Here is a 14,497-nt window from a genome sequence, read left to right as displayed (position 1 = left end):
AGATGAACTTTACCCCAGGCTGCAGAGTGTGGCAAGAGGCGAAATAGCAGGGCGCTGGCAATAATTTTTGATTCCTCTGGCCACAAGAGGACTGGAGGATAGTCAATGTGGACCATTATTCAAGAAGGGAGGAAGGGATAAACACTTAGTCATATACTCAAAAAATTCAATCAAATTTGTTAGGCATGACCTCCCTTTGACAAAGCCATGCAGGCTATCCCTGATCAAGCCTCTCCAAATGGAGACTGATTTTCTCCTTCAGAATGTTTTCCCTACCACTAACGTGAGACTCACTGGTCTGTAGTTCCCTGGCATATCTCTACAACCTTTCTTAAATAGTGGGACCACATTAGCGGTTCTCCAGTCCTCTGGCACCTCCCCCGTGGCCAGTCAGTCTAACCTCAGTGGTAGGGAAACTATGGGAAGCAATTCTGAGAGACTGAATTAATCTGCATTTGGAGAGGCAGGAATTAATCAGGAACAGTCAGCATGGTTTTGTTAAAGGGAGGTTGTGTCTGACCGACTTGATTGAATTTTTCGAAGAGGTGACCAGGGGTGCAGATGAGGTAAATGCATTTGACATAATCTACTTGGACTTCAGCAAGACTTTTGATAAGATCCCACATGGGAGACGGTAGCGACGGTAAGAGCCAATGGGGTCCAAAATTGGCTGAGTGGCAGCAAGCAGAGGGTGGTGGTCGAGGGGTGTTTTTCTGACTGGAAGCCTGTGTCCAGAGGGGTCCTGCAGGGATCAGTATTGGGGCCCTTACTGTTTGTGGTTTATACAAATGATTTAGACATGAATGTAGGAGGATTGATCAGTAAGTTTGCAGATGAAATAAAAATTGGTGGGGTGATAAATAGTGAGGAGGATAGCCTTCGATTATGGGAGGATATAGACGGGCTGGTCAGATGGGCTGATCAGTGGCAAATGGAATTCAATCCGATTAAGTGTGATGCACTTGGGTAGGACAAACAAGGCAAGGGAATACATGATAAACCCCAGGACCCTGGGAAGCAACTAGGATCAGAGGGAGCTTGGTGTGCATGTACACCGGTCCTTTAAGGTAGCAGAGCAGATGGATACAGTGGTTAAGAAGACATGAGGTATACGGCAAGTATAAGAGCAGGGAGGTTATGCTGGAACTGTATAAAATGTTGCTTAGGCCACAGCAGAGTATTGTGTGTAGTTCTAGAATCCACATTATAGAAGGGATGTGATAGCACTGGAAAGGACGCAGATGGGATTTACCAGGATGTTGTCTGGGCTGGAGAGTTATAGTTAAGAGAGATTGGACAGACTGGGATTGTTTTCCTCGGAGCAGAGGAGACTGAGGGGGGACATGATTGAGAAGTATAAAATTATGAAGGGCATAAATAGAGCAGACAGGAAAAAGCTTTTCCCCTTGGTGGCAGGATCAATGACCAGGGGGCACAGATTTAAGCTAAGGGGCAGGAGGTTGAAGGGATGTGAAGAATTTCTTTTTACCCAGAGGGTGGGGGGAGTTTGGAACTCGCTGCCTGAAAGGGGGGTGGAGAAAGAGGCCTCATAACATTTAGGAGATATTTAGATGTTCACTTGCGATGCCAAGGCAGACAAGGCCAAGTGCCTGAAAATGGAATTAGAATAGTTAGGTGGTTATTTTCGGCTGGCACAGACATCATAGGCCAAAGGGCTTTTTCTGTGCTGTACCACTCTATGACTCTAAAATCAATCTTTTGGCCCATTAATATGCTGTTTCCATCCTTTGACCATCTTCGTATCAAGCCTAAACTCCTGTTGAGCTCCACAGCTTCAGAACTTTCCTGAAAATCTAGGAAAATTATACCATGAGGGATTCCACTTTTAATTTTATTTACAATGCCCACAAAATTGGGCAAGAAAATTTTGTAGGCACAACCTTCCCGATCTAAATCCATGCTATTTCTCCACCAGACTGCAAGAATGGTTTCCACTGCTTGGCCTGATATAGGCCAAAAGCACCAAAGTTGGCTCAGTTGGATTTATTTGTCTATTTGAATAAAGATGCTTCCAACCTTGTTTTACTTCACCCACTCCCAGTGTCCCACAAATCTCCCCCTCCCTGCTCCTTCTGGCTATCCATCACTGGATATATACCACTGGGCCCAAAGTAATTTTGTCTTAAGGTATTTTAAGTTCATAAAAGCTGCGGTACTGGAATCTGAACCCATGTCCCCCTGGGCCTCAGGATTACTATTCAGTGACATCACAACTACCCCACCTTCTCCCATCTTTTCCAAGGAGTAACCTTTCCAACCTCCTTTCATAATTGAAATCCCTTCATCCATGGAAACCTTTATACCCTTTGTAAGGCCTTGGCATCTTTCCTGAAGTATAAAGCACAGAATTATCCATAATCCTCCAGCGAAGGCCAAATCAATCATTTAGAATGTTCCAGAATGAACTCTTTGAAGGCAGCACGGTGGTGCAATGGTTAGCACTGCTGCCTCACGGCACCGAGGTCCCAGGTTCGATCCCGGCTCTGGGTCACTGTCCGTGTGGAGTTTGCACATTCTCCCTGTGTTTGCGTGGGTTTCGCCCCCACAACCCAAAGATGTGCAGGTGGATTGGCCGCGCTAAATTGCCCCTTAATTGGAAAAACTGAATTGGGTACTCTAAATTTAAAAAAATAGAATGAGCTTTTTGCTTTTACATTCTTTGTCTCTGTCGATAAACCTAAGTAACCTGTATGTTTTTAACAACTTTATCAACGTGCTTTGCCGTTTTTAGCAGTTTTTTTTTAAGATGAACATTAAGGTCTCATTTTTTTTTTTAAATTGTGCCATTTGCAATAGCTCCCAAATGGTGTAATGTCACACATCTGTCTGGCCAACATCTAATTTATGTCAGCTTGAAGTCTATAACTGTCCTCATCACTATCTTTTTTTTCTTTCATGGGATGTGGCTGTCAGAAATTATTGCCCACCCGAATTGTCTTGAACTGAATGAGCAGTTAAGTCAACAAGGATCTGGAGTCAAATGTAAACCAGACCAGGTAAGGATGGCAGATTTCCTTCCCGCAAGGACATTACTGAACCAGATGGGTTTTTAATGATAATCAACAATGACTTTATTCCAGATTGAATATTCCAGACTTTATTGAATTTGAATTCCGCCATCTGCCATCGCGGAATTCGAACCCAGGTCCCCAGAGTATTAATCCTGGTCTCTTGAGTATTGGTCCAGTGACAAAGAACAATGATCAATGTGCACAGGAACGGGCCCTTCGGTCCTCCAAGCCTACGCCAACCATGGTACCTGCCTAAACGAAAACCGTATGCACTTACGGAGTCCGTATCCTTCCATTCCCACACTATTCATATATTTGTCTAGGTGCCCCTTAAATGCCGCTATCGTACCTGCTCCCACCCCCTCCCCAGGCAGAGCGTTCCATATATTTACCACACTCTGTGTAAAAAACCTGCCTCGCATATTTGTTCTAAACTTTTCCTCGCGCACTTTAAACCTATGTCCCCCAGTACTTGACTCTCCTCCTTGAGGAAAGAGCATCTGACTATCCACTCTGTCCATGCCACTCATAATTTTGTAGACCTCTATCGGGTCGCCTCTCAACCTCCATTGTTCCAGTGAGAACAGACCGGGTTTATCTAACCTCTCCTCATAGCTAATGTCCTCCATACCAGGCAACATCCTAGTAAACCGCTTCTGTACCCTCTCCAAAGCATCCACACCCTTCTGGTAGTGTGGCGACCAGAATTATACACAATATTCCAAATGAGGCCTAACTAAGGTCCTGTACAGCTGCAACATGACTTGCCAATTTTCATATTCAATGCCCCGACCAATGAAGGCCAGCATGCTGTATGCCTTCTTGACCACCTTATCCACATGCATTGCCACTTTCAGCGATCGGTGAACATGCACACCCAGATCTCTCTGCCTGACAGTACTCACAAGAGTTCTATCATTTACTGTGTAATTCCTACATGCATTGGACCTTCGAAAGTGCATTACCTCACACTTGTCCAGATTAAACTCTATATGCCATTTCTCCACCCAAGACTCCAACCAGTTTACATCCTGCTGTATCCCTCTGACAATCCCTTCACTATCCGCAACTCCGCCAATTTTTGAGTCGTCTGCGAACTTACTAATCAGACCAGCTACATTTTCTTCCAAATCATTTATATACACTACGAACAACAAAGGCCGCCGAACTGATCCCTGTGGAACGCCGCTAGTCACAACCTTCCATTCAGAACAGCACCCTTCCACTGCGACCCTCTGTCTTCTGTGCCCAAGTCAGTTCTCTGTATCCAACTTGCCAGCTCTCCTCTGATCCCATGTGACTTCACTTTTGTACCAGTCTACCATGAGGTACTTTGTCAAAGGCTTCACTCCAGTCCATGTGTACAACATCTACTGCCTTTCCCTCATCTATCATCTTTGTCACTTCCTCAAAAAACTCAATCAAATTGGTGAGGCACAACCTCCCCTTCACAAAACCATGCTGTCCATCACTAATAAGTCCATTTGTTTCCAAATGTGAGTCAATCCTATCTCCAAGAATCTTTTCCAATAATTTCCCTACCACTGACGTAAGGCTCGCCGACCTATAATTTCCTGGATTATCCCTGCTGCCCTTCTTAAACAATGGAACAATATTGGTTACTCTCCCGTCCTCTGGAACTTCACCTGACGATATCACTACACCACCACCTGTCACTATATGCTACACTGGCAAATTCCATATCATTTACCAACTTTATACTGCTACTTCCTAGATTGTTTATAAAAATTGAAAGTCACGGACCAAATACTGATTCTTAAGGAACACCATTACAAACCAACTCACAGTTCAAAAAACAATTTTTTTTTGGTCATAATAGGAGTAGGCCATTCAGCCCCTCTGAACATGGCTGATCTGATTGTGGCCTTAAATCCACTTTCCTGCCTGCCCCCCATATCCCTCGATATTTGTTCCCCGGATGTGAGCATTGCTGGAAAAGCCAGCTTTTATTGCCCACCACTATTTACCCTCGAGATGGTAATTAGCTAACTTCCTGAACCACTGCAGTTCATGTGCTGAAAATATTCCCACCGTGCTGTTAGATGGGGAGTTCCAGCATTTTGGCTCAGTCTCCTTATCACACCTTCCTTCGCCACTGCTCCAGATGGATTTTCACCTGTGAGTTGAAGACCTTCAGGACTACATGGCTCTGATGGTAGAGGGCATTCTATGAGATGTTTCAGCATTTGGAATACTTCCCTACAGTTACAGGAGACATAATTTGTTTGGCTGTATTCCCACTTCAATACAAGAGAGTTGCAGCAACTGAGACCAATACTGTGACATTAAAGCACAGCTAAGTCAGTCGTGTTTTACTGGCTCCTGGTGCGAAGGACTGGGTCATTAGACAAATTGTATTCCTTTGTCTGAAGATGTGTTGACCAATCAGAAGCTAACAACTGTGGGGATTACAGTCCAGGGCTGGATAGTATGTCCCTTTGATTGAGCCTCTTTGTTACTCGTGTGTGGCTGGAAGAGAATTAAGGTCTAGTCAGCATATCCAATTTTGACCTTGTGATAATGAAGGAACAGCAATAGCAGTTCCAAGTAAGGAAGGTGCGCGACTTGTATGGGAATTTGCAGATGGGGACCTCCCATGCACCTCCTGCCCTGGTTCCTGCCAGACAGTACAATTCACATATTTGGGAGATGCTGTTGTAGGTGTTTTGGTAGGTTGCTGCAATGCATCATTGAGGTCGGAGACACCACAACTGTGGAGTGCCAACGGTGGAAGAAGTGAATGTTTAAAATGGTGGGTGGGATGTCAATCAAGCTGACTGCGTTGACCTTGATGGCGTCAAGCTTCCCGAGTGTTTTTGAAGCCATACTCATCCAGGCAACTGGTGAGTATTCCATTGAACTCCTTAGGAGTTATAAATGGTGGAAAAGCTTTGAGGAGTCAGGAAAATTACTCACGACAGAATATTGCTTTTTCAACCTGCTTTGGCAGCCAGTGCTTATATGGCTGCGTCAGTTTACTTTTTTGTTAATGATTATCCCATTAACACCCAACCCCCAGAATGTTGTTGATGGGCAATTTGGTGATTGTATCCACATTGGGTGTCAAGGGAGGTGGTCAGACCCTCACCTTTTGGAGGTGGTCATTGCCTGACATTTAAGTGGTAAGTAATATGTATACCATACATCAGCCCAAGTCTAAATGTCACCCAAGTGCTGCCTCATTATCTGAGGATTTGTGAATACAACTCTGGTGTCAGTTATACGAACAACATGCCCGGCATAGTGGAGTTTGTTTTGCATCATTAGCACTTTGTGCTGTGCAAGTTGGCTTGGGAAAGGATGCTGCCATTTGGACTATCTTTTCTGCCACCAGATTTGTAGACTCTCATAAAATTATCATTGGTGTTAATTCTGCAGTGTTGTAGATCAGCAAGTCTTTGAAGCATAGAGGAACATGGGGATTATTGCTCCCCAGTAAACCGTGGCCTAAGCCTCAGGTTTAAGCTGAGGTGGTGATCTTGCATCTTTAGAACTTTTATATCTTAATGCTTTTGTATAATTTGTACACGGGTGTGCTTTAGGAGTGCAGTGCAGGAGAAGGCCTTTGGCCCATCGAGTCAGCACCAAGCCTGTGAAAGAGCACACTACCTAGACCTACCTCTCCCCCCCGCCCTGCACTGATAATGGCCAATCCAACTAACCTGCATATGTTTTGGACTGTGGGAGGAAACCCATGCAGACTCAGGGGCAACATGCAAAGCCTGTGCTGTGAGGCAGCAGCGCCAACTACTGTGGCACTCCATCCCCCGTTATCGATCATAAACTTTTGCAAATCTTTCAAAGGACCTCACAACAGTGACTAATTAGGCCCACATTTCTTGCCTCCATCCCAAAAGCCATTAAAATGCAAGCTTATTCTCATCTCATAATTCATGTTCCTCTGCCAAACTGTCCTGTTTTGAGGGCCCTTCACCCTGCCTGGAGATTTCTGCATTGAAATTGATTTTGGACACGGCAGAGTGTTGGCTGTGTGTAAACAATAACTTAATGCAACAAATCAGCATTCATGATAACAGAGCCTGTCCGTGCACCGTGCGGCCAGTGAGGGGGGCCCCATGACACTGGGAACCCGGCCAGTGAGAAGCCCCTGGACAGAGAGACCCGACCAGTGAGGAGCCCCTGGACACAGAGACCCGGCCTGTGAGGAGCCCCTGGACACAGAGACCCGGCCAGTGAGGAGCCCCTGGACACAGAGACCCGGCCAGTGAGGAGCCCCTGGACACAGAGACATGGCCAGTGAGGGACCACTGGACCCGGCCAGTGAGGGACCACTGGACACAGGGACCCGGCCAGTGAGGGGCCCCTGGACGAAGGGACCCGGCCAGTGAGGGGCCATTGGACACAGAGACCCAGCCAGTGGGGGGGCCACTGGACACAGAAACCTGGCCAGTGAGGGGCCCCTGGACGAAGGGACCCGGCCAGTGAGGGGCCATTGGACACAGAGACCCAGCCAGTGGGGGGGCCACTGGACACAGAAACCTGGCCAATGAGGAGCCCCTGGACACAGAGACCTGGCCAGTGAGGGGCCCCTGGACGAAGGGACCCGGCCAGTGAGGAGCCCCTGGACACAGAGACCCGGCCAGTGAGGGGCCATTGGACACAGAGCCCTGACCAGTGAGGAGCCCCTGGACACAGAGACCTGGCCAGTGAGGGGCCACTGGACACAGAGACCCGGCCAGTGAGGGGCCCCTGAACACAGAGACCCGGCCAGTGAGGGGCCACTGGACACAGAGACCCGGCCAGTGAGGAGCCCCTGGACACAGAGCCCTGACCAGTGAGGAGCCCCTGGACACAGAGACCTGGCCAGTGAGGGGCCACTGGACACAGAGACCCGGCCAGTGAGGGGCCACTGGACACAGAGACCCGGCCAGTGAGGGGCCCCTGGACACAGAGACGCGGCCAGTGAGGGGCCACTGGACACAGAGACCCGGCCAGTGAGGGGCCACTGGACACAGAGCCCTGGCCAGTGAGGGGCCACTGGACACAGAGACCCGGCCAGTGAGGGGCCACTGGACACAGAGACCCGGCCAGTGAGGGGCCTGGACACAGAGACCCGGCCAGTGAGGGGCCTGGACACAGAGACCCGGCCAGTGAGGGGCCTGGACACAGAGACCCGGCCAGTGAGGGGCCACTGGACACAGAGACCCGGCCAGTGAGGGGCCACTGGACACAGAGACCCGGCCAGTGAGGGGCCACTGGACACAGAGACCCGGCCAGTGAGGGGCCACTGGACACAGAGACCCGGCCAGTGAGGGGCCACTGGACACAGAGACCCGGCCAGTGAGGGGCCTGGACAGAGACGCGGCCCCATGGCCCTCCCGCAGCCTGAGGCCGCGGCCTAGCCGCCCTCCTCCTCCTCCCCGTGGCCGGGGCCCAGCCTCTTGGCGCCCCGGGGTTTCCTGGCGGTCCGCTGGGGCCACACCTACTCCGCCCGCCGCAGACTCACCGCCTCCGCCGGCCCTCCCCGGGCTCCGAGTCCCCGCTCAGCCCCGGCCGCCATCTTGCGCTGAGCGCGGGTTCAGGGCCCGTCCGCCCGCCGGGCCGCCTCCGCCTCGGGCTGGCCGCCGGCTCCGGGCCGTCTCCTGCTGCTGCCGCCCGCACCGCCCGGCGTCAATCCCCGATTCCCCGGTACCGAATCCCGGCCCCGACCCGGCAGCTCAGCCCCGTGACGCGATTCCGCCGCAGGCGTCTGTGCGACTGCGCGGGGGCCGACAGGCGGTGCCGGCACCGGGGGAATGCGCCTGCGCGGAGGCCGACAGGCGGTGCCGGCACCGGGGGAATGCGCCTGCGCGGAGGCGACAGGCGGTTCCGACACCGGGCGAGGGGAAGTCCCGGCGCAGTTACCATGGAGACGCTGGACCTCTGCCTCCTCGCCGTTTCTATTTGCGGCTGTTATTTTCTGTGGATCCGGAACATTTACCAGAAGGGCGGCGGCGGCGGCGCGGATCCAGCCGCGGGGCTGCGCTTCGGGCCCGGCGCGCGCGCTCTGCTCGTCACCGCTCACCCGGACGATGAGAGTTTGTTCTTCGCTCCGGCCTTACTGAGGCTCGCGGCCCGAGGCCTCCCGGCCCGCCTGCTGTGTCTGAGCACAGGTAACCCCCCCCCCCCAGCACTCCCCCCCCCCCCCCAGCACTCCCCCCCCCCCCCCCCCCCAGCACTTCCCCCCCCCCCCCCCCCCAGCACTCCCCCCCCCCCCCCCCCCCCCCAGCACTCCCCCCCCCCCCCCCCCCCAGCACTCCCCCCCCCCCCCCCCCAGCACTCCCCCCCCCCCCCCCCCCCAGCACTCCCCCCCCCCCCCCCCCCCAGCACTCCCCCCCCCCCCCCCCCAGCACTCTCTTCCCCCCCCCCCCCCAGCACTCCTCCCCCCCCCCCCCCAGCACTCCTCCCCCCCCCCCCCAGCACTCCTCCCCCCCCCCCCAGCACTCTCTTCCCCCCCCCCCCCAGCACTCTCTCCCCCCCCCCCCCCCAGCACTCTCTTCCCCCCCCCCCCCAGCACTCTCTTCCCCCCCCCCCCCCAGCACTCCCCCCCCCCCCCCAGCACTCCCCCCCCCCCCCAGCACTCCCCCCCCCCCCAGCACTCCCCCCCCCCCCCCCCCAGCACTCCCCCCCCCCCCCCAGCACTCCCCCCCCCCCCCCCCCAGCACTCCCCCCCCCCCCCCCCCAGCACTCCCCCCCCCCCCCCCCCAGCACTCCCCCCCCCCCCCCCCAGCACTCCCCCCCCCCCCCCCCCCAGCACTTCCCCCCCCCCCCCAGCACTCCCCCCCCCCCCAGCACTCCCCCCCCCCCCCCAGCACTCCCCCCCCCCCCCCCCAGCACTCCTCCCCCCCCCCAGCACTCCTCCCCCCCCCCAGCACTCCTCCCCCCCCCCCAGCACTCCCCCCCCAGCACTCCCCCCCCCCCCCCCAGCACTCCCCCCCCCCCCCAGCACTCCCCCCCCCCCCCCCCAGCACTCCCCCCCCCCCCCCCAGCACTCCCCCCCCCCCCCCCCAGCACTCCCCCCCCCCCCCCCAGCACTCCCCCCCCCCCCCCCAGCACTCCCCCCCCCCCCCCAGCACTCCCCCCCCCCCCCCCCCAGCACTCCCCCCCCCCCCCAGCACTCCCCCCCCCCCCAGCACTCCCCCCCCCCCCCCCCAGCACTCCCCCCCCCCCCCCAGCACTCCCCCCCCCCCCCAGCACTCCCCCCCCCCCCCAGCACTCCCCCCCCCCCCAGCACTCCCCCCCCCCCCCCCCCAGCACTCCCCCCCCCCCCCCCCAGCACTCCCCCCCCCCCCCCCCCAGCACTCCCCCCCCCCCCAGCACTCCCCCCCCCCCCCCCCCAGCACTCCCCCCCCCCCCCCAGCACTCCCCCCCCCCCCCCCCAGCACTCCCCCCCCCCCCCCCAGCACTCCCCCCCCCCCCCCAGCACTCCCCCCCCCCCCCCCCCAGCACTCCCCCCCCCCCCCCCCAGCACTCCCCCCCCCCCCAGCACTCCCCCCCCCAGCACTCCCCCCCCCCCAGCACTCCCCCCCCCCCCCAGCACTCCCCCCCCCCCCCCCCAGCACTCCCCCCCCCCCCCAGCACTCCCCCCCCCCCCCCCAGCACTCCCCCCCCCCCCCCAGCACTCCCCCCCCCCCCCCAGCACTCCTCCCCCCCCCCCCCAGCACTCCCCCCCCCCCCCCCCAGCACTCCCCCCCCCCCCCCCCCCAGCACTCCCCCCCCAGCACTCCCCCCCCCCAGCACTCTTCCCCCCCCCCCAGCACTCTTCCCCCCCCCCCCCAGCACTCTTCCCCCCCCCCCCCAGCACTCTTCCTCCCCCCCCAGCACTCCCCCCCCCCCCCCCCAGCACTCCCCCCCCCCCCCCCCCCAGCACTCTTCCCCCCCCCCCCCAGCACTCTTCCCCCCCCCCCCAGCACTCTTTCCCCCCCCCCCCAGCACTCTTCCCCCCCCCCCCCCCGCACTCTTCCCCCCCCCCCAGCACTCTTCCCCCCCCCCCAGCACTCTTCCCCCCCCCCCCAGCACTCTTCCCCCCCCCCCCCCAGCACTCCCCCCCCCCCCAGCACTCCCCCCCCCCCCCCAGCACTCCCCCCCCCCCCCCCCAGCACTCCCCCCCCCCCCAGCACTCCCCCCCCCCCCCCCCCAGCACTCCCCCCCCCCCCCCCAGCACTCCCCCCCCCCCCAGCACTCCCCCCCCCCCCCCAGCACTCCCCCCCCCCCCCCCCCAGCACTCCCCCCCCCAGCACTCCCCCCCCCCCCAGCACTCCCCCCCCCCCCCAGCACTCCCCCCCCCCCAGCACTCCCCTCCCCCCCCCCCAGCACTCCCCCCCCCCCCAGCACTCCCCCCCCCCCCCCCCCCCCCAGCACTCCCCCCCCCCCCCAGCACTCCCCCCCCCCCAGCACTCCCCCCCCCCCCCCCCCAGCACTCCCCCCCCCCAGCACTCCCCCCCCCCCCCCCAGCACTCCCCCCCCCCCCCCAAGCACTCCCCCCCCCCCCCCCCAGCACTCCCCCCCCCCCCCCAGCACTCCCCCCCCCCCCCCAGCACTCCCCCCCCCCCCCCAGCACTCCCCCCCCCCCCAGCACTCCCCCCCCCCCCAGCACTCCCCCCCCCCCCCCCAGCACTCCCCCCCCCCCCCCAGCACTCCCCCCCCCCCCCCAGCACTCCCCCCCCCCCCAGCACTCCCCCCCCCCCCCCAGCACTCCCCCCCCCCCCCCCCCCAGCACTCCCCCCCCCCCCCCCAGCACTCCCCCCCCCCAGCACTCCCCCCCCCCCCAGCACTCCCCCCCCCCCCCCCAGCACTCCCCCCCCCCCCCCAGCACTCCCCCCCCCCCCCAGCACTCCCCCCCCCCCCCCCAGCACTCCCCCCCCCCCCCCAGCACTCCCCCCCCCCCCACCCCAGCACTCCCCCCCCCCCCACCCCAGCACTCCCCCCCCCCCCACCCCAGCACTCCCCCCCCCCACCCCAGCACTCCCCCCCCCCCACCCCAGCACTCCCCCCCCCCCAGCACTCCCCCCCCCCCCAGCACTCCCCCCCCCCCCCCAGCACTCCCCCCCCCCCCCCAGCACTCCCCCCCCCCCCCCAGCACTCCCCCCCCCCCCAGCACTCCCCCCCCCCCAGCACTCCCCCCCCCCCCCAGCACTCCCCCCCCCCCCAGCACTCCCCCCCCCCCCAGCACTCCCCCCCCCCCCCCAGCACTCCCCCCCCCCCCCAGCACTCCCCCCCCCCCCCCAGCACTCCCCCCCCCCCCCCCAGCACTCTTCCCCCCCCCAGCACTCTTCCCCCCCCCCCCAGCACTCCCCCCCCCCCCCCCCAGCACTCCCCCCCCCCCCCCCAGCACTCCCCCCCCCCCCCCAGCACTCCCCCCCCCCCCCCCCAGCACTCCCCCCCCCCCCCAGCACTCCCCCCCCCCCCAGCACTCCCCCCCCCCCCCAGCACTCCCCCCCCCCCCCCCAGCACTCCCCCCCCCCCCAGCACTCCCCCCCCCCCCAGCACTCCCCCCCCCCCCCCAGCACTCCCCCCCCCCCCCCAGCACTCCCCCCCCCCCCCAGCACTCCCCCCCCCCCCCCAGCACTCCCCCCCCCCCCCCCCCCAGCACTCCCCCCCCCCCCCAGCACTCCCCCCCCCCCCCCAGCACTCCCCCCCCCCCCCCCAGCACTCCCCCCCCCCCCCCAGCACTCCCCCCCCCCCCCCAGCACTCCCCCCCCCCCCCAGCACTCCCCCCCCCCCCCCCAGCACTCCCCCCCCCCCCCCCCAGCACTCCCCCCCCCCCCCCCCCCCAGCACTCCCCCCCCCCCCAGCACTCCCCCCCCCCCCCAGCACTCCCCCCCCCCCCCCCCAGCACTCCCCCCCCCCCCCCCAGCACTCCCCCCCCCCCCCAGCACTCCCCCCCCCCCCCCAGCACTCCCCCCCCCCCCCAGCACTCCCCCCCCCCCCCCCCCAGCACTCCCCCCCCCCCCCCCAGCACTCCCCCCCCCCCCCCCCAGCACTCCCCCCCCCCCCCAGCACTCCCCCCCCCCCCCAGCACTCCCCCCCCCCCCCCCCCAGCACTCCCCCCCCCCCAGCACTCCCCCCCCCCCCCCCAGCACTCCCCCCCCCCCCCAGCACTCCCCCCCCCCCCCCCAGCACTCCCCCCCCCCCCCCAGCACTCCCCCCCCCCCCAGCACTCCCCCCCCCCCCCAGCACTCCCCCCCCCCCCCCGCCAGCACTCCCCCCCCCCAGCACTCCCCCCCCCCCAGCACTCCCCCCCCCCCCCCCAGCACTCCCCCCCCCCCCCCCCAGCACTCCCCCCCCCCCCAGCACTCCCCCCCCCCCCCCCAGCACTCCCCCCCCCCCCCCAGCACTCCCCCCCCCCCCCAGCACTCCCCCCCCCCCCAGCACTCCCCCCCCCAGCACTCCCCCCCCCAGCACTCCCCCCCCCCAGCACTCCCCCCCCCCCAGCACCCCCCCCCCAGCACTCCCCCCCCAGCACTCCCCCCCCCCCAGCACTCCCCCCCCCCAGCACTCCCCCCCCCCCAGCACTCCCCCCCGCCCCCCAGCACTCCCCCCCGCCCCCCAGCACTCCCCCCCGCCCCCCAGCACTCCCCCCGCCCCCCAGCACTGCCCCCCCCCCCAGCACTGCCCCCCCCCCAGCACTGCCCCCCCCCAGCACTGCCCCCCCCCCCAGCACTGCCCCCCCCCCCCAGCACTGCCCCCCCCCCAGCACTGCCCCCCCCCCCCAGCACTGCCCCCCCCCCAGCACTCCCCCCCCCCCCCCCCAGCACTCCCCCCCCCCCCCCCCCCAGCACTCCCCCCCCCCCCCAGCACTCCCCCCCCCCCCCAGCACACTCCCCCCCCCCCCCCCAGCACTCCCCCCCCCCCCCCAGCACTCCCCCCCCCCCCCCCCCCAGCACTCCCCCCCCCCCCCCCCCAGCACTCCCCCCCCCCCCAGCACTCCCCCCCCCCCCAGCACTCCCCCCCCCCAGCACTCCCCCCCCCCCCAGCACCCCCCCCCCAGCACTCCCCCCCCCCAGCACTCCCCCCCCCAGCACTCCCCCCCCCCAGCACTCCCCCCCCCCCCAGCACTCCCCCCCCCCAGCACTCCCCCCGCCCCCCAGCACTCCCCCCCGCCCCCCAGCACTCCCCCCCCGCCCCCCAGCACTCCCCCCCCGCCCCCCAGCACTCCCCCGCCCCCAGCACTGCCTCCCCCCCCAGCACTGCCCCCCCCCCCCAGCACTGCCCCCCCCCAGCCTGCCCCCCCCCAGCACTGCCCCCCCCCCCAGCACTGCCCCCCCCCCCAGCACTGCCCCCCCCCAGCACTGCCCCCCCCCCAGCACTGCCCCCCCCCCCCCCCCCCCCCCAGCACTGCCCCCCCCCCCCCAGCACTGCCCCCCCCCCCCAGCACTGCCCCCCCCCCCCAGCACTGCCCCCCCCCCCAGCACTGCCCCCCCCCCCCCAGCACTGCCCCCCCC

At 62.8% G+C, this 14,497-nt stretch overlaps 1 protein-coding gene across 9 annotated transcripts in view; it reads right to left on the bottom strand.

Moving 5' to 3' along the window:
• The window catches only part of ncor1 (nuclear receptor corepressor 1), a 458,529-nt gene extending 449,767 nt beyond the window's left edge, over positions 1 to 8,762 (bottom strand). For all 9 annotated transcript variants that reach the window (XM_072470035.1, XM_072470042.1, XM_072470044.1 and 6 more), the window contains exon 1: positions 8,521 to 8,762. The gene's annotated coding sequence lies outside the window, so the exon portion shown is untranslated. The remainder of the gene's footprint in view (positions 1 to 8,520) is intronic.
• Between the last annotated feature and the right edge of the window lie 5,735 nt (positions 8,763 to 14,497).

The sequence above is a fragment of the Scyliorhinus torazame genome, chromosome 12 (genome assembly GCF_047496885.1).
Source record: "Scyliorhinus torazame isolate Kashiwa2021f chromosome 12, sScyTor2.1, whole genome shotgun sequence".
Classification (NCBI taxonomy): domain Eukaryota; kingdom Metazoa; phylum Chordata; class Chondrichthyes; order Carcharhiniformes; family Scyliorhinidae; genus Scyliorhinus; species Scyliorhinus torazame.
This window is presented reverse-complemented; position numbering and strand designations above follow the sequence as displayed.